General features: G+C 37.4%; 1 long non-coding RNA gene across 2 annotated transcripts; it reads right to left on the reverse strand.

Moving 5' to 3' along the window:
- Positions 1 to 5,324: 5,324 nt before the first annotated feature.
- On the reverse strand, positions 5,325 to 24,762 carry LOC124616137. Of its 2 annotated transcripts, XR_006979846.1 has the most exons (4): positions 24,234 to 24,743; positions 20,188 to 20,249; positions 19,987 to 20,093; positions 5,325 to 7,261 (listed from the first exon to the last, which is right to left on the reverse strand). It is a non-coding gene; the product is annotated as an uncharacterized LOC124616137 (long non-coding RNA). The 2 variants fall into 2 exon arrangements; XR_006979845.1 differs by lacking the exons at positions 5,325 to 7,261; positions 19,987 to 20,093 and having other exon boundaries at positions 20,109 to 20,249; positions 24,234 to 24,762.
- Between the last annotated feature and the right edge of the window lie 1,066 nt (positions 24,763 to 25,828).

Below are 25,828 nucleotides of genomic sequence, written 5' to 3' on the forward strand. Positions count from 1 at the left end.
TATACTTTTCAAATACGAGGCCTGTTCAGAAAGTAAGCTCCGATTGATTGCCAAATTGAAACCACAGTGAACATCAGAAATGTTTTACTTGTAACAATTAGCTACACCTTTCAACTACTTCTCTACGTAGTCGCCCTTCTGACTTAGACTTTTGTCATAGCGTTGTACCAACTTTTCAATAGCCTCATCATAGAAGGCAGCCGCCAGTGCTTTCCGCCAATTCTCCACGCTGGCCTACACCTCGTTGTCTGTGTCAAAATGTTGTCTTCAAATACAGCGGTTCATGTGACCAGAGATGAAACTCAGGGGGAGACAATTGCGGACTGTATTGTGGGTAATCTCACATTTCCATTTGAAAACGATGCAGGAGCATCTTCATTGCCCCTGCAGAATGCGTCTGAGAATTGTCTTGAAGAAGAAACAGCACGACAGTTATGTAATGTTAGCTGCATAGCTTCAGGCGAAATCTCTCACGAGGCCCTCGTACTTGGCGGCAGACACTATTTTCTAGACATCTTTACGCACTCACTGCGAGCTCAGAAATGAGAAGAGCGACGTGATGCTAACTGGGGTTATACTAGAGACACTACCCAACACATCTGTGCAAAGCTTTATCGGATTTTCATAGTCGTTTCCATTTCGCGACCGATCGGAGCTTACTTTCTGAACGCCCCTCGTATTAGTGAACAATTACTCTGTGGTATAAGATCTTCCAATAAAAATTCTACCAGATCAACAGCAGACCTAAATAGAAACCTTACTTCATATTTCTTCTCCCCTACCAATCCTAAAGAAATTATATTAGCAATTAGTTAGATCAAAACTTTGAACAGATATGGATGAGATTCTGGATTATGTCATTGAACACACACATGACCTCATTGCAGCACCATTAGCCCAGCTTTTCAACAGTTCATTTCAACTGGAATCTTTCCTTGATGCTTAAAGGTAGTGAAACCCAAGCCACTGTTCAAAAATGGTAAGAAAGAAGTTGTAGCCAGTTATAGCCCTACTGCTTTGCTATATATATTTTTGAAAATGCTAGGAAAATTTTTTCATAAGAGGTTGCTCAATTTTCTAGAAAAGGACACTGTATTATCCACAGCCCAACATGGTTTCCAGAAATGCCAATCAAGAGAAACAACAATATTTGAATTTTTGAGTGAAGTGTTCCAAAAACATGATAGTGGAGAAAAAGTGACACATATTCCTTGACCTGTCTAAAGCCTTTGATGTCATAGGCCATATACATTTCCTGCAGTAACTTGATGGTATTGGTATCAGAGGCACACCTAACAACTGGCTTCGATTGTATCTTACTGGCCCCAAGCAATTAGTAGAAATACAATTTAAAGAAGGTAATAAATCAACCAGAACCATTCTGATTTCAAAGAAGTAAAGTATGGTGCACTGTAGGGCTCAGTACTGAATTCCATCCTACTTTTGCTGCATATAAATAACCTAGCATTAACCAAACAGTGATACAACACTACCCAGTTTGCAGATGACACATGCATTTTAGTCAATGGGAAGACAGTGGAAATGTTACAGACAACAATCTCTGAGACATTAACTAGTAGTCTAAATTGGTTCAGCCAAAACAAACTAATAATAAATAAAAGTTAAACAGTAGTGTTAAGTTTTCATAATGTCAAAAGAAACAGTGAAGTGAACAAAAAAATTCAGATATCAGACATACATATACAACACAAAATTTCTGGGGATCTGGCTCCATGACAACTTTACATGGGATACTCACACTGACAGCACATTTAAGATTTTTAGTACCATGTGCTTTCTAATGAGAATGAACACTTTTGTCATAAGGACTCTTTATTATGCTAACATACATTCTGTTCTGAAGTTGTGATCACTTTCTGTGGTGTCCACAGCTTGTGGTCTAGTGGCTTGTTTCTGCCTCTGGATCACAGGGTCCTCGGTTCGATTCCCAACTGGGTTGGGGATTTTCTCTGCCCGGGGAGTGGGTGTTTGTGTTGTCCTCATCATTTCATCATCATCATCATCATCATTCATGACAGCGGCTAGATTAGACTGTGAAAAAATTTGGACTATTTACAAGTTGGGACTTCGTATGGGTGCTGATGACTGTGCAGTTGAGTGCCCCATAAACCAAACATCATTATAATTATCATCATCATCATCATAATCACTTTCTGCAGTAACTCACCATCCTGAATAAAACTCTTCAGGATGAAAATAAAAGTGAGAATCATGGTTGGAATAAAAAGGAGCAAACCATGGAGATCACTATTTAGAAAGATGGGGCCCATCCTCTTCCATACTTAAGAGTACAGGGTTTCTTAAGAAATATGCAACAACAAATCCTAATGTCGTCCTCAAAAATGAAAATTTGCATCATCACAACACAGGACAGAAAACTGACTTTTACGTGCTCCACAAAAAGAACCAATTTGTGCCAAAAATGAAGATAACACCACAATAAAATTGTTTACTATAAGTTGCCAAAAGAAATTAAAGTAATAAATGATAAAAATAATTTAAAACAATATTAAAAATATCTGTTAATACATTGCTTCTATAGATTGGAAGAGTTCCTCCAAAATCTTTGACAGCCTAAGGAAGTTAATGTTATAATAAGCCACATTCTGTATCATTTACAAAAATATTGTGCTACTTGTAGCAGGTAAAGACTGTAATAATTAATATTTGTTTATCCATATTTTCAGTTATAATTTTCTAGGGTTTAGTTATAAGCCAGAATGAAAAAAAAGTATTCATTAATACACAGAAAACTTCACGTAAACATGAAAATATATTTGCATTGACCTGTCCCATATCTGATGTGCTGTACTGTACATGTAAGATTTACTGGACAAAATAAATACAAATGCAAACTGTGCAGTCCACAACCACAACACTAGAATTAGAAACTCTTTTCATATTAGCTGTGTACAGTATCACTGTGTAGGGTTCAGAATTGAGTTTGATAATTTGGAACAAAAATCTATAGCTGGCAGACATGAGACAGGAAACTGAAAATCCCCAAATACTTCAAAAAAAGGTAAAATGTGAACCTCATTACCAAACAGACCTATAACTTATTAGAATATTGAGACTCATATTGTAAATCCCATGACTCTAATGTTTGTGTTAAACAAAGCTAGACTAAGTCAGTATGGCTACTGGTTCATGTAAAGTTACATATATGTGGTGTTTGAAGTATTTGATAAGAACAGTGATGGAATAGTAGTATAGTAGCAACTTTCTCTGAATAAATATACATAAACTTGTATGAAATGATTTATATCAGTATGAGCAAATTAGCACTTTCCAACCAATTAAAAATAAATTTAAAAAGCATACCTCATATGCCACTCCCTTAAAAAACTATCTGAATATCTGTATTCAAGGATCATAAAGTTCTGTTATCTACATGGCAAGAAGCAGCTGTAATTGTAAAGCTGCACAGCAAGTAGTAGCCTCTAATGTACTGTAAACAGAACTTGGTATTTACAGATGTAGCTAAATATTTTCTTTGAAAAATACCACTGAAAACATTAAGCTACCAACAGCAGATAAACAACAGCTTTGTACAATAATAGAGAAGACAGTAGCTTCTTTTCATATTAGCAGCTTTCTTTCCCATTTACTCAATTAAATTTAGCTGTCATATGTACCAATAGCATTAAGCTGTATAGCGAAAGTTTGCTGTTAATGCAACAAACAGATTATGTTTCTGTGACTTCCTTGTCTTCTGATGACGTATACCTTGACTTGCTCCACATCACTGGAGAGTCTCCTTCCTAATGAAATCTGTGGAACATGATGAATGGATGGATGGACGAATGAATGAAAAGTCATAATCTTTGTCAGTATGCTTTACAGAAATAGCCTGCCCAGGCTGAGTCTACCTGTAACTGTGTAATATGACTCATTCCACATTCCAGGAAGCTCTCCTTCATGAAGGGACTCACAGAACATGGTGTTTGAATCAATACTTATCTCTAACTTCTCCACTGAACATTCATTCTGTAAATCAAATTGAGTTGTCCAAAGTGCAATGCTATAAAGTTGAGATATGATTCCTAGTATATGAACACCTCAAAAATTATACAAATTTTCAGGACTGAAAAATTTTAACAATTAGTAAATCATTGAACTGAGCACCAAATGAAGTTCATGGCTAGATGTGTGAGCAGTGTTTAACGTGTGTACACAATAAAATAATTATATCATTTAGCAAGCAAAATTACTGTCCCTATTCCTAAGAAATTTTAGGTAAAGGAGAATGTGAATGTATAGGAAAATACTTTCTTATGTGAAAATTATCTGTGAATGATATATTTATAGCAGAAATTATTTGTTTAAATAACGTGATTAAAGTACATTGCTATAAGACCTCTCTGTTTAAAAGAGAAAAAAAGATACATAACAGTTAGAGACGTAAAGAATAATGTACGTACTAGAAAAACTTTGCAGTTTTTGTTACATTTCACATATCCCACCTGAAGCATCCAAGATCTGGAAATTTATAGATGTGCAACAAAAGGCAAAAGCAGTATCTTGCAAATAGATGGCCATATTTCAGCTGAACATGGCACAGAGGAATGTCAAGTAGTTTCCTGGGCAAGCAAATGGGAAGTTGTGCCACAGCAACATCTCACTCATTACTGTGGAATTCCCATTCAGTTTTCCAGGTAAGGAAATGGGAATTTGTGGTATCCAAAATGGAAAATGAACATGATTGTCATGGTCTTGATGTCAGTAAGTAACTTTTTTATAGCTAATGTAGATTTATATTCAGAAGAAAGGAGGAACTAACCTTCATCCTTCTATCCTGAATCAAATCTCCAGGTTTTCACTAAATTACTTCATGGAAATGCTGTGATACCATTCCATTTGTCTCAAACTAGCCATCTAAGTATGTAAATATCTATGAACATTAATTAAGCATTTGTTCTTAATTGATGCATGGATGAACAAAACTATTAGCACTGCCCCCTCTGCACAGTTGGCTTTGCACGTGGAGTCGACGTGTTCCATCCTACAGTCTTATCAGAACATAAAGTCTAAACCCATTGAAACGACTTCATAAAAACATATACAGCTAAAAATTTCAAGGAAAGAACCAATGTGATCACTTTTCTCAGAATGTTTCTAGGCATTGATTTAGTGTAGAGAGAGCACAGGTGAAAGGCATCAGAAAAATGTGTTATAATCATTTTCAGTCTTATCAGAAGACCAGGAAAAATACATGAGGGAGCAATCATGTACAGAGGTGAGATAAGCCCTATATCACAACTATTTTTTGTTTGTTTGTTTTTTTATTTATTTGTGTTTGGTAGATCCAGTATACAAGAGAATTGTATGGATGTGGAATGAGACATAATTATACATGAGAACAGTAGCCTACTTATACATGCTAAAAGATGCAAATTGCAATATGTGTAAAGGAACAAAATATGCTAACAATTTCAAGTTTAGGCACTTCCTAAAGTAAAACATAGGTATAAAACAATACAAAAATAAATTACAATTATTCCAAACAAAGTTATAACTTTTCTACAAGTGAAGTACACTGTTATTCTGACACAGGTCATCAAGTTCAGTTACAAAGTGGTAACAAAATATATTACGAGTCAATGTGCCATATCTGACTAACAATATAGAAGTATTTTGTCTTATTTTGCAACCAAAAACAATTCTTTTAGATCTCAAGAAAAGTTGTTCAGCCATTTTTGAGACTGGATGAAACATTTATGTGGAGTATGACAAATTAAAACAACAAATCACTATACATTTTTTATTTTAATTATATTGAAGAAACAGTAGTCAAAATTAAAAATGAAAAAAAAACAAATATGTTTATAGTTACAAATGTTAAATGACTTCACATCATACACTGAAAAGCCAGCAATAAGACTGCACCTTTCACCCACATTTTTGGAGGATCACCATCCATAATTTTCAAGACTCAGCTGACAAATGAGGAACATCTTTTTTCTTTTTTATTTATAATCAAGGTAGCCCACTGATAGTCCTGTACCTGTTTAAAATCTTCCTCCGTGCCATTTTCATAGGCCTGAAGTAAACATCTAGATGCTGACAAAGATTTGTTGCATTTGGTGGCATAGAAATAAATTTTATACTGTGAACACTATAGAGCCTGAGAATTTCTGTACTGAAGTGACACAGTAAATTGTTCCTAGAAGAAAACTGATACCTTCTAGGCAACTGGCATGTGGGTGGAAAAATTATTCAAATCAGTCTTTAAATTTTACCATATCAACCTAGTCATGTGAAGTATGACATTATGAAAACTCAGCAGCACAGTGCGGTTTGTGCAACAAGGGCCATAGTTCTTGATTTAAAATTCCTTTTCATGTTGGAAACATGGAGGGCTGTTTGCTATGTCAATTAACATTTCTATTTATTAGGAACTATGGAAAAACAGAGATTCTCACTAAAGCAAGCAAAAAAATTCTATTGTCCGTAATCTGACTCACTGCTTGGGCTAATATCAGGTTCAACTTATGTACACAACAATGAATGAAACTAGAATGTTTAAAAGCCTCTTGCAGAAGAGTCTCTACACCTGGGCATTGAACACTCACTACAGCTGCGCCATCGTAGCTGTGAGAAATAGCTTTATATGGTTTATAACTCTGCTGTGTCTCAGGATGAACCGCCACAGACTATTAACTGCCTCATAAACACTTCAAAATCTCCCAGTAAGGATCTACATGCAGCTGAAATTCAAAGTGACTGTTTTTCACCATTAATTCAGAAGTAGACACTTAAACATACTTATCACAAGAAAATATACTTCTTTCAATGTTTTTGAGTGTGTGCTCCATCTTAATATGGGTAAAAACCTTTCCTTTACCTATATTAGTTCTTCATGAGTAAGATGTTGTAGTACAATCTTTTATATTTAACTTTTATAACTCTGTGATTATGTGATGCTCAGATATAGACTTTCCATATTCACATGTAGACTGTGTCTAGTAACTCCTCATCTCCGGGCTGGAGCAACAGGCTTACTCTTATGAGATTTCATTTCAGGCAGCAGCATGCCCCCACTCAGCTCTTGTAACGTCACAAGTTAATGCACGATAACATTCGTTGCTATACAGCCCGCAGTAATGGAGCCAGAGACCGTAAAAGAAGCCACCACTTGTGTCTTAGCCTATGAGTCATGTACACCTGCTACTATGGCAGCATGAGAATGGCTCCTATGTCACTTCTTAGCGACCATACATTCACCACCCATAAGAACCTAGATAAATGATATTAAATATTATTCAATCATTTTCAAAATCGGTTCACTACATTTTGACATTCAGGAGAAGATTGTCTCCAAATTTCGGCTTTATAAGTATCATAGTTACAGAGACAGAAAAAAATTACTAAAAAAGTCAAAAACCAACACTTAGGGAACAAAATTCAGTTAGGAAATGTACTAGTTTATCTTTGGGTCTATTTGGAAAACCTAAACAGAACTTGCAGGGTGCAGAATTAATTAATTGAGATTTTCATATTAACACTTTAATTATTTTTCATTTTTGTAATATAAATATCAGACAAAATTATTATTGGTGTCTAAGATTGGTGTGGGAGTATATGTGAGTGAATGAGAATGTGTACGTGGGACATTCATCAAATTTTAATGATGCATTATATACCGTCTTAAGTAACCTGCAAGAGTTACGCAAGCCTGTCATGGGAAAATGTTCATAGGGAATTTACCCACTTTGCTGATGACATATGTCTAGGTGGGATTGCTATTGTAACAGAGCAGTCAGAAAGTCCACTGGAGTATTATCAGTATCTAAAGAATATTTCCAGATTTATTGCCTTTACGTTTTCATTTATTAAACATTACTTTAATATTTGTATATCAGAATGACATAGATGCATCTGTATGTAAGGATTGGTGCAGACCAGTTTTGGCGCGAGTATGATCACGAGTGAGCATTGTCATTGGCAGCATGTATGGTTAGCCAATCAGAACTGAGATGGTTCCTGCTTGTTACCTGATTGTTATAGTGGGAGTGAGGCCACTAGAAGAGAGTCTCTCACTAACTTTGAACATGGACAAATACTAATAAAGAGATAGAGGGGCTGGCCGTACTTACCTCAGCTCAGTACAGCCGATAGTTACACAAAACAAAACAGAAAATTTACATTCCTAGCTTTCGGAACTTTGTTCCTTCATCAGGGAGGAGAGATGGAAAAAAAGGAAGAAGGGAAAGTGGATTCAGTTACTCACAACCCAGGTTATGAAGCAACAGGGATAGTTAAACAGGGAGAGTAGCAAGGATGGAGGCATGGTTGTCAGAGAGAAGCCAAAGATATTCTACTGTTAAGTACTGTGCCAGCTTCAAACCATAGAGGATGCATACAGAAGTAAAGAGGTATATAGTATTAAGATAAACACAACTATGTAGGATGAAACGATGTGTGAATGGCTAAAGAGGAGAGGGAAAAAGGAGAAGACTGAAGAGTAAATGGGAGTGAGGTTGGTTAACGTACGTTCAGTCCAGGGAGATGGCGGGATGAAAGGATGTGTTGGAGAGCAAGTTCCCATCTCTGCAGTTCCGTGGGACTAGTGTTGGGTGGGAGAAGCCAAATGGCATGCACGTTATAGCAGGTTCCTAGGTCCCTAGAATTATGCTGGATGGCATGCTCTGCTACTGGGTATTGAACATCTCCTAGGCGGACAGTTCGTCTGTGCCCATTCATGCGCCCAGCCAGTTTAGTTGTCGTCATACTGATGTAAAAGGCTGTGCAGTGCAGGCATGTCAGCTGGTAAATGACATGTGTTGTTTCACATGTGGCCCTGCCTTGAATTGTGTATGTTCTACCAGTACCAGGGCTGGAGTAGGTGGTTGTGGGGGGATGCATGGGGCAGGTTTTGCAGCGGGGTCGGTTACAGGGGTAGGAACCGCTGGGTAGAGAAGGTGGTCTGGGAATATTGTAGGGTTTGACAAGGGGGGTGATGAAAGGCAACTGTGGGTGGTGTGGGGAGAATATTGCCAAGTGATGATCTCATTTCAGGGCTTGACTTGAGAAAGTCATATCCCTGGCGGAGTAATTTGTTGATGTATTCGAGGCCAGGATAATACTGGGTGACAAGGGGGATGCTTCTGTGTGGTCTGGGGGTAGGAACATTGTTGTTGGACAGGGAGGAATGTATTGCTCGGGAGATCTGTTTGTGGACAAGTCGAAAAGGAGGTTATGGAGGAAATTAAGGGTGTTTCTTCACCATGAGTCCAGACCACAAAGATGTCATCTATAAACCTATACCAGGCCAGGGGAAGCAGCTGTTGGGTCTTCAGGAAAGCCTCCTCCATGCGGCCCATGAAGAGGTTGGCACAGGATGGAGCCATCCTGGTTCCCATGGCTGTTCCCCTGATTTGTTTGTAGGTCTGGCCATCAAAAGTGAAGTAATTATGGGTGAGGATGAAGTTGGTAAGTGTGATAAGGAATGAGGTTTTTGGAATATCTTCAGGTGGGTGTTGGGAGAGGTAGTGTTCAAGGGCAGAGATACCATGGTTATGTGGGATGTTTGTGTAAAGGGATGTAGCATCTCCTTTTCGAATCTGAATTTCACCTGGTCCTTCTCCAAACCCAAGCCACCTTCCTGGATGTTGACCTTCATCTTGTTGAAGCTCACATCCACACCTCTGTCCACATCAAACCCACAAACAAACAACAGTACCTTCACTTTGATAGCTGCCATCCATTCCACATCTAATGCTCCCTTCCCTACAGCCTAGGTGTTCGTGGCAGATGTATCTGCTCCAGTGACGAATCCCTCAACAATTACACCAATAACCTGACCAGTGCTTTCCTCTCCCGCAACTATCCTGCAGACTTGTCCACAAACAGATCTCCAGAGCAATACATTCCTCCCCATCCAACAACAATGTTCCTACCCCCAGACCACACAGAAGCATCCCCCTTGTCACCCAGTATTATCCTGGCCTCGAATACATCAACAAATTACTCCGCCAGGGATATGACTTTCTCAAGTCAAGCCCTGAAATGCGATCATCCCTTGACAATATTCTCCCCATACCACTCACAGTTGCCTTTCATTGCCCCCCTAACCTTTGTAACATCCTTGCCAAACCCTACAATATTCCCAGACCACCTTCTCTACCCAGTGGTTCCTACCCCTGTAACCGACCCCGCTGCAAAACCTGCCCCATGCATCCCCCCACAACCACCTACTCCAGCCCTGCTACTGGTAAAACATACATAATTCAAGGCAGGGCCACATGTGAAACAACACATGTCATTTACCAGCTGACATGCCTGCACTGCACAGCCTTTTACATCGGTATGACGACAACTAAACTGGCTGAGCGCACGAATGGGCACAGATGAACTGTCCGCCTAGGAGATGTTCAATACCCAGTAGCAGAGCATACCATCCAGCATAATTCTAGCGACCTAGGAACCTGCTACAACGTGCATGCCATTTGGCTTCTCCCATCCAACACTAGTCCCTCGGAACTGCAGAGATGGGAACTTGCTCTCCAACACATCCTTTCATCCCGCCATTCCCCTGGACTGAACCTACGTTAACCAACCTCACTCCCATTTACTCTTCAGTCTTCTCCTTTTTCCTTCTCCTCTTTAGCCATTCACGCATCGTTTCATCCTAGATAGTTGTGTTTATCTTAATACTATATACCTTTTTTGGTTTGAAGCTGGCACAGTACTTAATATCTTTGGCTTCCCTCTGACAACATACATCCTTGCTACCCTCCCTGTTTACCTTTCCCTGTTGCTTCATAACCTGGGTTGTGAGTAACTGAATACACTTTCCCTTCTTCCCTTTTTTCCCAACTCTTCTCCCTGATGAAAAAACACAGTTCCGAAAGCTAGGAATGTAAATTTTCTGTTTTGTTTTGTGTAACTATCAGCTGTATGGAGCTGAGGTAAGTACTGGCCAGCCTCTCTATCTCTTTGTTAGTATTTGTTTGAACATGGACAGTCATGTTACTCATACAATGTAGGCTTTCAAGGCCAGTGTTGTCTTCAGTTGAAACTTCCGGGCTGAGAGTCCGCGGTCGATGTATCCTGCAGATGGAGACAAAATGTTAGGTGGAAATTTTATACATTGACCACGGCCTCTCAGCCCGGAAGTTTCAATTGAAGAGTCATGTTACTAGTGAGAGTCAAAATAATGTGTAAAATGAAGGAATATTGAGTTCCTCATATTTGATACGTGTTGTGACTAACACTGATGTAGTTATGGACAGTTTTGTGAAGTTTGGAAGTTTTAGAAGCATATTGTTGGAATGATACTCGCGTGTGAAAATTTGGCCTTCATAGTATCTGTGTGGCATGTTTCAGTATTCAACCACTGATCATTTTTGGTGAGCATTTCTTTTTTGAAATCCACCAGAAGGACCAAATGTAATAACTCATGCTAGTAGCGGAATTAATGACTGTGGAAACGTTGTTTAACTCAGGTTGGATTTGGACAGATTTCTGGCTGCTGTGCATGCAGAATGAGTGTATAAATTGAATAGCCAATAGTTTAAATGTGGACTGAATAGTAGGGTTTCTTTTGTTATAAGAACAAATAAACATTTTTGTGTGGAAATTTCAGACATTTTTTTCCAGAAGCTAATCCATTATATTACCGCCCAATAAATTTTTATTGATAGTTTTTCTACAAAACTTTATTTCATTGTTGTGCAGCCTCAGTCATTGTAGATATTAGATGGTGTTTTTCATCAGCACTGCTTTTACGTCACATTGTAAGTACCTACGTTGCCAAGTGAAGGAACATCGAGTAGAGGCCGTTCTGAGGTAGGTGAATTTCTAGTTTGCAGCCTGCACATGGTAATACTCAAAAGCCCAGCCACACCGCACTCTGTGTTCACATGGCTCACAGCAGTGTTAACCCAAGGCTGGTCATGACACTGGAGGACCCTCACAGAACTCACACTTATATGTAATGTTGCTACTCCTATTCCATCTCTCCTATAATTTGTGTTTTAAGCCAGACTGTTCTGTGCTCCACCTATGATCATCTGATCCTCTATATCAAAAACTTTACACAAATTTTCTATGTCCTCTAACATCTGGCTTCATAATACTTGTGACTTGGTACCCTATTTCTAATATGCCTTGCACCAGTGGCCTTCACTCCTGCCATGGCTACTACCTAGCAGAAAAATTCTTTTCTTCCTAATCTCCTATCTCTAATGACTTCTACATTCACGGGATTTAAACTCTAATCTTCCTTCCTTCCTTCTTCTTCTGCTTGTTACCAGCTCACGCTTAAATTTCTTTGTTAGTGGTTTGCTGCACCCTACTGTGGCATACAGCTGGATGAGGCTCTTCCCCTCCTACTTCAGACAAAAAGCTAAACTTGATAGATACTATAAGCTCAAATGTAGTTGAAGAAGTTGAGCTGTTATGTTAAACCTTTAAGAGTATATTGAATGAGATTTGTGATGAGAAAATCAGTTTTTGGGAAAAATGGATTTTTAAAATATTTAGAGTCTCCCGTTTAAAACTGTGTATAAAATACTGAGATGACACAAATAGGAGTATCTTAAACTTTTTTTTTTTTGAATTGTGGAACATGGTGTTCCACACCATGTATCCTGCAGATGGAGACAAAATGGTGTTCCACACCATGTTTATGATACATGAACAATTTCTTGCCAGAGAGATAAGAGAGCATAAGAGAATTACCTTTTCTGTTTGCTACACTGCAAGATAGTTGATAATCAATTTTGCACCATTTGTATTGTTTCTTTTGTGAATAAATTCATGTGCTTATTGTGAAAGTTATATTTGGTGAAGTCATTGAGTTTTCTTCCCTTTAACATGCCAAGACCTAGTCTGCAGATATTTAAAAAGCACATACACTGGCACAAGAAAGAGAATGGTGCTCAGAATTTGTCCGATTCATAGTGTACATCAGTATTTGAGATCTTAGTAGCATCTGATCTCTACATTGGTAGTGATACATTGAGTGATGCTGCTGGCACTACACCTGAGGTGCTTCAAAAAGTAAACTATCTCTAACTGAAGAACAAAAGAAGAAACTAAATGCTTGGACCACAAAATATTAGATAATTGATGTGTTTTATTATCTGATGTTTTGGAGAACAATGTGCGCTGTAAACAATGTAAAAAATGTGATGTTTCACTAAAAACAAACATATGCATAAAATTTGCTTGTGAGATGATGTGCAACTATTGCATTATTCCCCCCCCCCCCCCCCCCCTCCCCACCCATGTTTCTTGTTTCTGCAGATACAGGTAAACTATATGATATAAACATTATAATAATGTATGGAAAATTCTGCTTGAGAATAACAAATTATTTAGGAATAAAGGAAGGACGGACGGACCCCCCCCCCCCCCCACACACACACCCCTCCCCCCCCCCCCCCGTCTCCAGGCAAATTAGCACAATCTACGGAGGCAGATGTGTGCACCTCACATCAGTTAACAGAGCGCAAGATCCCAGGACATACCATGACGATAGTATTTAATACAGACATTCCTTCATTGTTGGTAAATACTGTTTGGTAACCCATCTTCTTCATTCACAGTTCATGGCATTTGTTGTAGAATGTGCCACTGGCTATGCTGTGCTTTGCAGCTGCCTTTCTTAATGGGATATTACTATCTATAATTAGGGACGCATTTCCTATTTAGTAGTTTCTTTTAGTATTGCTTCATTTGGACCTGTGGGAAATTTCCACATACACATGTGCCAAAAACCTATTTATATGTTCTTCCCATTTTAATTTAGTGTATAACAGTTATTATTAGCTAAATATACAGTTCATGCAAACTAAGCTGACATTCAGCACCAAGAATGATGGGAGTGACCATAAATGGGAAATGCCTTTATGGTCACTTCCATTCACCAACTTAGTTTGCCTGGATAGGACATGTATCACAGTATTTGTGTCGCAGTAATTTGTGATCACTCTCATCCCATTAGATTTTTGAGGATCTACCGAAAAAATTACAGCACTTTTCAGATAACAATGAACATCAGTAAGATAACCAAAAAGTAATAATAGAAAATAATATTTTTTAAAAAAAAAAAAGATCAATGCATATAAACAAATTTCAATTATTTTCAGAAGTATTTAATCCAATAAAAATGAGTGATGCAGTAAGCAAATTTTATCATGTGATCACACAATTCGCAACAGTGCTCAGTTTGTTCAGCACTGGGGGCTCCTCTGTAAGTATATTCCAGTTGCTACATATGCAAGGAAGATCAATTCTTCATATTAGCTGGAAATTAATTTCTTGGCAGAGGTCTGTGCAGTGATCAATCTCATCCCATTCCATGGTAATAATTAAGTTATTAAAGTCACTAACAAATGTCTTCTGGATGGAAACAGAAAACCTCAAATTTATATACGATGTGAAAGACAAGGTAACCTTTTTTCTGGTCAATGGCACAAGGACTACACATCTGGCCTATACTTTATCAGGCCGTCTCAAAATGCACCAAATGAGGTGCAACACAGAGTCCTAACCAAATTGTCCCTCCCCTGTCAGCATTATCCAATAATTCTCCAGAGAGGACTGTTCATACCCATAATTTTCTCCTATCCAAAACCAATGTGGAACTTCAAAAAAGCCAACTGAATTTTCCAGATGTGAATATAAGGGGGTTAAAACCCATCTCTAACAACTACAACAGATTCATCTCTAACAACTGCAATGATTCACTGGAGTACTAAAAAGTGTAGCAAAGTGATGCATATCAATATGTTCCTCTAAAGAACATACTTCTGGCCTGAACAAAGACAGTGAAAGACTTCTCAATAAATTCGAAGTCAGTGTGATCCTGCTATTGCCTCTGATTTTCTAATCGCTAAATGAGAGCAGGCAATACAGATGGAAGGAAATCTTAGCTTCCTTGGACCATACTCACTCCAACATGAAGCCCTCCTTAATCAAAAAGCTGGCTACACCAACCACTACCAACACCAGACAAAAATGTAACATGAAACTAGATGACATTAGCAATTTAATCTCTACCTTCAAGTCAACTAGAGATAAAACATATCTGAAGAGAAGTCAGACATCTCTTATCTGCCTTCACTAACATCTGAGGTTTTCCATTTTATTCCTACGGGAAGAGACCATAGATCCTACGAAGAATGTGAAACCTAGAAAGGCAGCAGGTGTTGATGGTGTGTGCTCTGACTTTCTATTGTTCTATGGTCTTGTTGCTGTCAAATTGCTGAATATCTCTCTTTCAAACAATTTAGAGGCAGTACACCTGCCATCCCACTTCAAGAAAATTAAAAACATTGCTACACTAAAGCCAAACAAAGGCCCCTCAAAAGTTGACAACTACTGCCCCATTCCTCAACTGTCAAGTTCAAGCTCTTAGAGAGGCTCATTCACAACATAATCTGCTCAGTCATCAACAAATATGTCCCTACACAGCAAGCTGGCTTTAAATCAGGAAGAGGATGTGAATAACTGGTGCTAATAAAAGCAACTCATTTCAAAAAAGGCTTTGAGAAGTGGAAAATAAACACTGAGGTTTACTTACATCTAACTGCAGCCTATGATACCTTATGGTGTGACAGACTCCTACTCAAATTCATCCCTATTATTCTGTATTGGAAACTAACCACTCTAATTGGCAACATGCTGAACAACAGATACTTCAAGGAAATTCGAAAAGCAGAGTTCACAAAATAAATGATGCTATCCAACAACAGAACGTCTTGGCTTCACATTCTATTATTATTATTGTTATTATTATTATGTTATTAATTTGTATATATACAACCTTTCAAACAAGAAGTCCAGCATTTTATTTGAACTGATAATATTGCTCTGATCACTCAGGATCAAAGCTTTAGGGAAGCTGTAGCACCACTAACATCAACACTGAAGATGTTGGATGAATGCTTCAAACATGATTCCCTCTGTCTGAGTCCTCAAAACTTTCCACCTACAGAATAAACAAGCAAAAGCAACACCCCAAAATATGATCCTAGACAAGTCACTTAACATACAGAAGTCATGTACAGATTGTGGCAGCCAAAATCAAAAGCTTGAACACTATACTTCAGAAATGAACAGAAACCACCTGGGGTGCCACTACAAAAGATCTCACATGATCAGCTTCTGCTCTTTCATACACATTTACTTAAACATAGTGTCACAGAACTGAAAAATCTCCTTAGACAATGCAATTTACACTCTAGCAGTAGTAGGCCCATAAGAGATCAATCCTGTCTCAAGAATATTTCTGTCAATTTTAAGACTACAGAAGAATCATGTGATGTGACAGTGTTTCCATTTTCATATCGTAATTCTGTATGTTTAAATTACAGATTTAGGGTCCCTCTCAATAAGAGTAATACAAGTAGGCATCTCACAAAAGTTGTCATCACCACTCTTGTCACTGATGATACAATGATAAAAGCCTCTGCTTAAAGAAACTGGTTTGGCCAAGTTACCATGACACACATTACACTTCCAGTAATGATTTGTCAGTAAAAACAATATTTTATAGGTTCTTTAAAAGAATGTTTGATACCCATTCCCATATAGAAATGCAAAGTAAGTGACAAAGGCAGCAAAACCAAGGTTCCAAACAGACAAAATCCATGGTATACTAAACAGATAACTCTGAAAATCATGTTGTTGCACAATATATTTAATAGTCTCAAGACTAATCATGCAAGACTATAATATATTGCATGCATGCCATCATTGAAGCCAAAAAAGCACACAATGGCAGCCATACTGATAATTCAATCAATAACTGCAAACCTGCAAGCAAATTAATAAACAGTGATGCCAAAAATGGCAAGAAACAAATAAATTAATATGTCTCCCCAAAGATTAAACAATTTTTTAAATTACATCAGATTAAGAAGTAGGAAATGTCATTAAGTTACCAAACCTCATATCAGTACCTCAAAGTTACTTTCAAAAACTGTTTGCAGATAATCAAGAAACACAAGTATGCTTACCTTCTCTGAGGTCTTGCCTAGTTTTGTTCTAAGAATAGTAAACCAAGCAGGTGTATATCACAGTGATATTTTCCTGATGAGCTTAAAGCACCCAGAGTAGTTTGAGAATACAAAAGGGGAGATAAAGGCCCACTTTCAAGTTACAGGCCAATTTATATAGTCCTAGCTTCTTCTGAAGTATTTGAATGTATTATTTAACAACAATTATAGGTTTACTTTTAAAATCTAGGTATAATTAGTGGATCACAATATGGCTTAAGAAAAATTTGTCAACTGTTAATACCATAGACTGTAGTCAAATACCTACTTTGGGTGTTTGAGGAAAAAGGCTTTGCTCAAGTTAATTTTTGTGATCCAAGCAATGGCAGCCTTAAACTATTAAAATCTTATCTAAAGAATCATAAGCAAGTTGTCTGTGTTTGCAAAAGAAATAATCAGCACAGAAAAAGGATCTGTACTGTGCTCTTTCTTGTTCCTAATAATGTTTAATTACCTGTCCTCATTCATTAAATCCAATACAGACAACACTACGTTTCTTCACAGCTGTAATGATTTTAATCATCTTAAAACTAGTGTTGCTAAGACATTGCTCAAGCACTCTATTGGTTTAAAGCAAATGGATTCTTGCTGAATGAAGATAAAACTCAGCAGATGGTATTTAGTCTGAATGACAAGCTTCCATCAGATGATCCAACTTATGTTAAGTATTTGAGAGTATATTTAGATGATAAATTACCTTGGGGGTCAAAATATACTATGTTTTAGTGAAAATCAAACAATGGAAACTCCAGGTAGGAATGTCAACAACAAAAGGAAAAGACGGATTGTTGTTCACCATAAAGATGACATGCTGAGTTGCAGATAGACACAACGAAAAGACACTTACTTATTAGCTTTTGGGCATGGGCAATATTGTTTTGATTTATGTTAACTTCCATTTTTTGGATGCCTTTTTTATGTTTATACTCTGTGTATGTTAGTGTTGTCCACCACACAATGTAAGCTATTACATATTTAAATAAACTTTGTACAGACAGACTTATAATCGAGCTTCATTTACAGTGCCTGAATATCCATTATAGGCCCAGGTGCATATATCTGTTTTCCAGTGTCATGGCACAGTTTTTCAGCGCTATTGCGAGTAATAGCAAATTTGAAATTATTGGCATTATGTTGGCGAGGCACGGTGGAACATTTTACACATAAATGTTTGAGGTTGTTTGGAGGAGACAACTGTGTGGTGTGCAGATTCCAAATGGAACTGATGCTCAGAGGAAAAGACTTTTGAGATATTGCCAGTGGCATAGGTAATAAGCCTCTGAAGGAGAAGGAAGCTGAGGAAAACACGTAGCTGGAATAGGAGGCAAAAGCACAGGAATTTACTGTAATGCGGATGGAGGTAGCACCATTCACTCATTTACTTTCATGTAAGACGTAAGCTGAAGTGTGGTCTAAACTGAAGACTGTGTGCAAGACTGTGTCCACAGTGAGCATTCAACTACTCCAGCAAAAGTTTTCTCGTCTCAATTTGGTGATGATGCGGTGGTTGCAGCTATGTCGAATATAAACGAACTTAGCACTAAATTGAAGCAAGCTAGCGAACCACTTTCAGAGAAAATGACTATACCAAGGTGGTTGATGTCATTGCCAGAAAGATATAAATATATTTTCAGCATGGGAGTCTGTCCCCTTTGAGAAGCAAACACATAGTGAGTTAACTTTGGGATTCCTCATTGAGGAAAATAGAAAAAATTTGTCCAATCAGCTAGACGTAGCTTTGGCTAGTGTAAGCAGGCAGCAAAAAATTATCTGTTATGCTTGTGGTAATGAGGACCACTTTGCAAAGGACTGTAAAAATAAAGTGAAAATGAGAAGCTGCAATTATTGTAAGAAAAGATACCATTTGAAGTCTATTGTAGGTTGTTGAAGTCCAAGGAATGCAAAAAAGCTCAGGATGTAAATGCCTTTATGCATATGAGTCAAGAAGTTGACCTAGAAGATTACTGGATCATGGCTACAGGTACTATTGAGCATAAGGGCAATAATGGAGAATGTTTAAGCAACTGGACAGTTTGGTAAGCTCAAATGAAAGTTACTGTGAAACTTCGTGCATGGAACATGGTTAAATTTATCAGAAAAGTACTTAGTGGAGTGCTTTTTGAGCCTGAAATGGAATTCAATCTGTTTCCGGTACGTACTGTGTTGGACAATGATATGTGTTTAGCGTCAAACAAGGAATGATGTGATTTCTTGAACAGTAAAGTTGAAGTTCGTGCATTATCTGAATGTATCAATAACATGTCCTCTACGTTGTTTTTCCCAAATGGAACACAATCAGAGCTGTTGATCATTACCTTGATGTGTACAGATAAAATGCACTCTATGGCTGAAGGTAATGACTCTAGTCACTTTTCATTGGTCAGCATTGATAGTGGTCTGGTAAATTTGTCTAAACATATTGAAATTGTTTCATCAGAGCATTACACACCAGAGAGAGCTCTTGTTATGTAAAGGACTGGACTTCATTGACCACTCTGTCACTTGTGAAGAGGGTTTGGCAGGAAACAACATCGCCTGTCTTTCCCAGTCAGTTCACCAAGAGCTAATGCCCCACATGAATTGTTTCATGCAAATGTCTACAGATGCATTCACTTAGAGGAGAGAGAGATTTTTTGTTCTTGAAGGATTACTGCTCAGTTATCGCAAAGTATTCTTTATGTAACACAAGTATGAAGTTGAGGTTGGCTCAAAAATTTTATTGAAAAAGAAGAGAGCAAAACTGATCTGAAAATTAAAGTTCTAAGGAGTGATAATAGACAGTAGTTAATTAACACTGAATTAGGTGCATTTTTTGTGTACATACCACTGCTAATATGAAGTGCTGAAAGAGAAATGTGCAGCTTGGGTGAAGCTGCCCATTCAATGATTTCAGGAGTGCTCAAGCATTTCTGGGATGAAGCAGTTAACATGGCAGCTTTTGTACTATACTCACCTGGTCCAAGTCCTGTGAGAGGTAAAACTCCTTTCAAAGCCTTTTATGGCAGAGAATTACCCTTAGAAGATCTGGAAATATTAGGGATTCATGTGTTTGTCCTTATACTGAAAGAAAGGAGATTGAAACAAGGCCCCAAAAATAAGATAGGTTTATTTATGGGTTATGATAATGATGTGAAGTGGTACACAATATTTATACCTTCCACAAACAACTCTGAGGTGAGGTGCATCAGGATGTGGTTTACATGCTGTCAGCACTACCTGAAAGGGAAAAGAAAACTGATGTTTAACATACATAAAATTTCAGAATCCGAGTGGCAGAAAGGAGAAGAAATGAGGATTCAGGTTGCAAAAGAAAACAGAAGTCAGCTTAGAGAGGAACAAGAAATCAGTGAAGACAGAGAAAAGAGATATGACTCTTTCGAGGATGAAGAGGAAAACCCAGATAATAAGGCATACAATTGGAGACCCAGGACAAATATTCAATACCCGAATTACTTACAGGATTACGAGTTGGGCTTGTTGACAGCAGGGAATGATGACAACCACAGAACCTATGCTGAAGCGATGTTTTGTAGTGCAACGCTTAAAAATGGAAAGATGACATAGCAAGAGAGCCGATTGCCCTAGAAGAAAATAATACATGGGATTATGTATGCAAGCCAAATAATTGTAACATTTTTGACACATAGTGGGTTTTCAAGTGAAAAAGAGATGAGAAAGATAATCTTGTTTCTTATTAAGCTCATCTTGCAGCTATTGGTATCCAACAGACATTGACTTATTCAGGTATATGCCGTCCAGTAGCAAAATGGACCTCAGTGAGACTTTTTCTGAATTTATGTAATGAGGATAACTTTCCTATCTATAAAATGTTGTGACTGTAAAATAGGTTTTATTTCACAATCTAGATTTTGGCTTTAAGCCATAATGAAGTGTTACGCATATTATAAACCATTAGACTTTAGTAGAACCCAAGTCATCGTCAAAACATGTATCTTCAGTTATATAAACCAATTCTGTCAAAATAAATTTGAGAACATTTGCATAATATGTGAATTTACTGACAATTAGCATGACTCTGTTGATATGGTTGTGGACCAAACCACCGGCCTACATTGCATCTAAGCTGCCAGTGACATATGTTATATAACAACTGGATTAGGAATTGTAAGAAGTGATTTGCAGTAGTATTGGTATATGCAGATAGAAAATAGCCATAAAACATACTTGTTCACATTGATGATCTACTGATAGCTTCAACTTCCCAGAGTGAGACTGACAATTTAAAGCTTAAAGTTTTAGGTCTGATTAGGAACTAGTTGGGAACAGATGTTGTTCAAAATTTAAGAGAGTATACAATTACTATTTGTCAATGTACCCATCTTGAAAAATTATTGAAAGTTTTTGATATGATTGAATGTAATTCTGCTACAACTCCCATCTTGATCACAGTGTGTTAGAAAAAGAAAAATCTGAAAAAGAAGACAATGAGAAAAGATATATACTATGTTAGGTTCTGGACCAGATGTTTGCATGGCACAGGTAACAATCATGTACAAGTCTGGACTTATGGAATGCCTTAAAACATGTATTGCATGAACCCTAAAACTGAGTCTGTTATGTGCTAGAGATAAAAATTGTACTTATCCTATAATTGGCTATGTTGACACTGACTGAGTTGGTAATGGTGAAGATAGAAAGTCCACAGGAGGTTATCTTATCAAAGGTTTGGGTTGTTGTGTTTGAAAGGCATCTAAGAGGCAACTCCCAGTCTCTTATCATCAACAGAATCAGAATTTTTTAACTGAAACTAGCACAGCTTGTTGGCTGAGCAATTTTTATTATAGTCTTTCTCGCTGTCAAATAGCTGTTTTACTTTATGAAGATAATGTCAGTAACAAGCCTTTATCCATCACAAACTTAGCACATGGAAGTCAAAATTTTATTTTTTAGGGAGAAAGTGTTTGCTAAGGAAGTTCTGTTAAAGCATATTAGCATAAATGAGCAAGAGCCTTGCTAGGACTGACTTAAATCTTGCAATTCAGTTTTTACCACAATGATAATTAACGTTGAGGGAGGGTGTTAGTGATACAATGTTAATGTTGTTTCAAGGCAGCAACACTTGTTTTTCATTTTGTTTCTGTTAATTTCCGTTGTTCAGATTTTTTTTATCCTGTGTGTGTGTGTTTTATTATCATCTGCCATTGAGTGTAAGCTATTGCATATTTAAATATACTCTGCACAGACAGACTTGTTATAGAGCTTCATTTACAGCACCTTACTATAAACATCTGTGAAGTCACAGGGCACGAAATACTTAATAAGCTTCCATAAACTGTACAAGATTTTACCAGAACAATTGCTAAAACAAACACTGCATGACTGGTTAGATGCGCACCCATTCTATGATATAAAGGAATTCATCAATGGTGACTTTAAAATGTAATGTTAATAACTAGCCTACTGTTTCTTAACTGTCAACTGTATTATATAATAATGTGTGACATTGTTTATAGCTTTAATGCCTAATGACAATAAAATTATTATTATTTACAGAGTACCACTGTTCCACCTTGCTACACAGTGCTCCTGCTAAAATAGTGAACACACAAATCAATCAAGCATGTGGCTCATTATAAGGTGTGTTTTCCCCACCATCACACACTAGTTGCTGGTCCCAAGTAATGTTCAACCACCATCAACACATGGGCAAGAATTAAAAAAACCAATCCAGAATAATCAATTCACTCAAAATCTTCATTAGCGGAACCCCAGTGTCTGATTATACAATGGCTCGAGACAGAGATGTGGAGCATTGCTGCTTCAATGGGCATGGAAGCCTCTTCCTCAATGTGATTGTAGTTAAGAGCAGCAAATGGTGCACCACATAACATTTGAAAGTTCCCTCAGAGGATTCAAACAATGGAAGACTTACAGCTTCTTGCAGGATTTAAAACCTGGATTTAGAGCTATGATCCCATTATGAACAACTGTATTTATCTGTTGTAAGTATCATCTAGTATCTCCTGCTGTCATCAAACAAAATGCTTTAAATTTCAGGCATTTATTACAACTGGTTCTCAAAACTAAATATAAATTCATGCTTCAGTTTCCTTTGACAGTTCAGCATCACCAGTGAAGTATTCACAGACTTCACTGGTGAAGTCACTGAACCTATTTCCTTCTGTGTAAAAGTAGGAGGAAGAAATTTGGAACCCTGTAGATGTAACTATTTAACAAGTTATTGACAGACGTATAGGGAAACAAGAAAACACTAGAATAGAGAAATAGAAAGGCTGGTCTCAATGTGGCATAGTTAAATTTGACTACAAAGATCAGATTTTACTACTGTACCATCTTTATTGTGTAGTCTATACGAATTGGTAAAATATCTGTAATTGCAGAAACATGTGTAGCCCGTGTAAGTTGCATAATATTCTCATAATATTGTTGCATTCCGTCCAGGATTTTCCATTGTTTGATCCATTAAATTGCATCTGACAATCCGTGTCTGCCACTGTAATAGTTTTATTTAAATAAATCTCCATAAATATACATATTATTGCACATCATTTTAAGTGTTTTTCTTTACATTTATGAGTAATATAAATCCTAGTCTAATAATTTAACTGTGGAAATTTTTCACACAAGCACAAAAATGGAAGACATATATTGTTCTCAACATGAGACACTTTCAGATAAGTACACTAAAATAGTGGCAATAAATATGGTAACTATATTAGTGCTGTGTATAGCTTATTGCCAAACTTCAGGCTTTTCTGAATATTCAATGATCACAGATGGCTTCAACCAACAAGTAAACATAGTGGATGGTATCTGTTGCCACTGCTATTACAAAGTATTTGAATTCTTCACAGTTGATGGCTTTTCACTAATCATATGAATGTAATTTATTACAGAATATGAAAACGCATTATTTTCTCTTTATTGATTTGAAACACGTAACAAAAGCAAGTGTGTTTGCACTTTTATACTGTGTAGCAGGTGCTGTCAATCCAGTCTTCGTAATTGCTACCAATAAACACAACATTTAGCTCCTTCATTGATATTCCCTTCATTTACCGCCACGTCGAAGCAAGTGAACATCTCACTTATTTTGACTATGTGAAAACTCAGACGCTACGACCAGCAGGTTCAGAGGCCGCAAGAAAAATAATGGTTCTTGATGGGTTCTCAACTACTAAACAAGTGCTATAGAAGATGATGAAATATGACACTTACTTATCATGTTGTAAACAGTGCAGTACGTTAAGCAGAAAGCTGAAAAATGTTAGAGCGTTATGGAACATTTATATCATGATGGTGCTACTCCACAGAAATTGTTCCGTTTTTCACGTCTTTTGACGTGCAACAGTCATTGATTTACTCTCAAACTGATGTATGACAATCATTCAGCGGCGCTTATCCAATTTTCAAGAAAGCGCGGCTCGTTTATGAGAGCGCCTTATTTTGTCCTTATCTGCATAGCATTTTGTTCGCAAATTTTAATGCTCATCACTCCCGTGTAATGTGCACACTTTGCCTTTTTCGTCTTTGCCACCATGACGCCCAGCAACAGTACTTAAGTATAATCCCCGCTGAACATAATGACAGTATCAACAGCGACCTTCCGTTCCACCTTAAATTATCTGACACTTTTGATTGCGCCAGCGCTGTTTCTGCGTATTCCAAGCTATTACTCAGTCACTTCGCTAATTACAGCTGACACGCCAGAGACTATATATGTGTCTGTGTTCCAAAGTCAACATTCACATTTTGCTAATCGATCACGTCGCTAAAGAGCACACACGGCCTACAGATCCGTACCACAGTCTAATATTAGACTGTGTCCGTACTACGACTTGTTTGTCTACAGTTATTAAATGTGAAGTAGTTGTATGTGTTTGTTTCATTGTTTTTTTCGTTATTTTCTCATGCCCACGTAAACATTTTACGATTGAATTTATGGTCATTCTTGGAGCACGAACCATTGTGTACTTATTTTTAGAAGGAATACAAATAATTATAAAAGTAGCTGAAAATAGCAAAAGTAGTATTCTTCTATGAGAAAGACGACCAGCACCGTATGGGTAACTATAAGCTTGTGCGACTGTCAGGTTTTTCAAAAATTATTGGAAAGTATTTGTTTCACATCTGTTGTGTTTTGGTTTCCTACGATAAAATAACACACGTAAAGTTAAAAAACTATTAGATGGTTTTTATTAAACTGAAAGGCGTAACAGAACAACCGAATAAAAAACATCTGTTTTATTCTTTGATGATACAGCACTTAATGCAAGTCACGCAGAGAATCATTAAAATTGCAGTCTTAACACCCCTCCCCAATTTAATGATTTTACATTTAACGCTAACAAAAATTATAATAAACCCATCAATCTCCTCAAAGCAATGAATCTAGGAGCTGGTAAGCCTTTGGTAAAAATATCTGCAATCTGATCCTCCGAATGTACATGCTCAGCTGTGATGATCCTGTGGTGGTGAAGTTGACTTACAAAATTATATTTAACATTGACACGTCTCAACCGTCGATGATCCCATGTTTTCAGTATCCCTATACAGGACTGATTATCCTCAAATATACGAATTGGTAGCTGGAGTGGAATTTGAATATTGTCCAGCAAATATTGCACCCAGAGTAACTCAGCTGCAGCTGTCGCCAGAGCTACATATTCTGCCTCTGCAGAAGACAAAGCAACACTAGTCTGTTTCTTTGTTGCCCAACAGACGGTGTTTCCAAAACATTTTAATAGATAACCAGAGGTAGATCTTGGATCTTCTTTTCTATTCCGGTTTGCATCAGCATAGGCCAGAAAGAC

This window comes from Schistocerca americana, chromosome 5, assembly GCF_021461395.2.
Source record: "Schistocerca americana isolate TAMUIC-IGC-003095 chromosome 5, iqSchAmer2.1, whole genome shotgun sequence".
Taxonomy (NCBI): domain Eukaryota; kingdom Metazoa; phylum Arthropoda; class Insecta; order Orthoptera; family Acrididae; genus Schistocerca; species Schistocerca americana.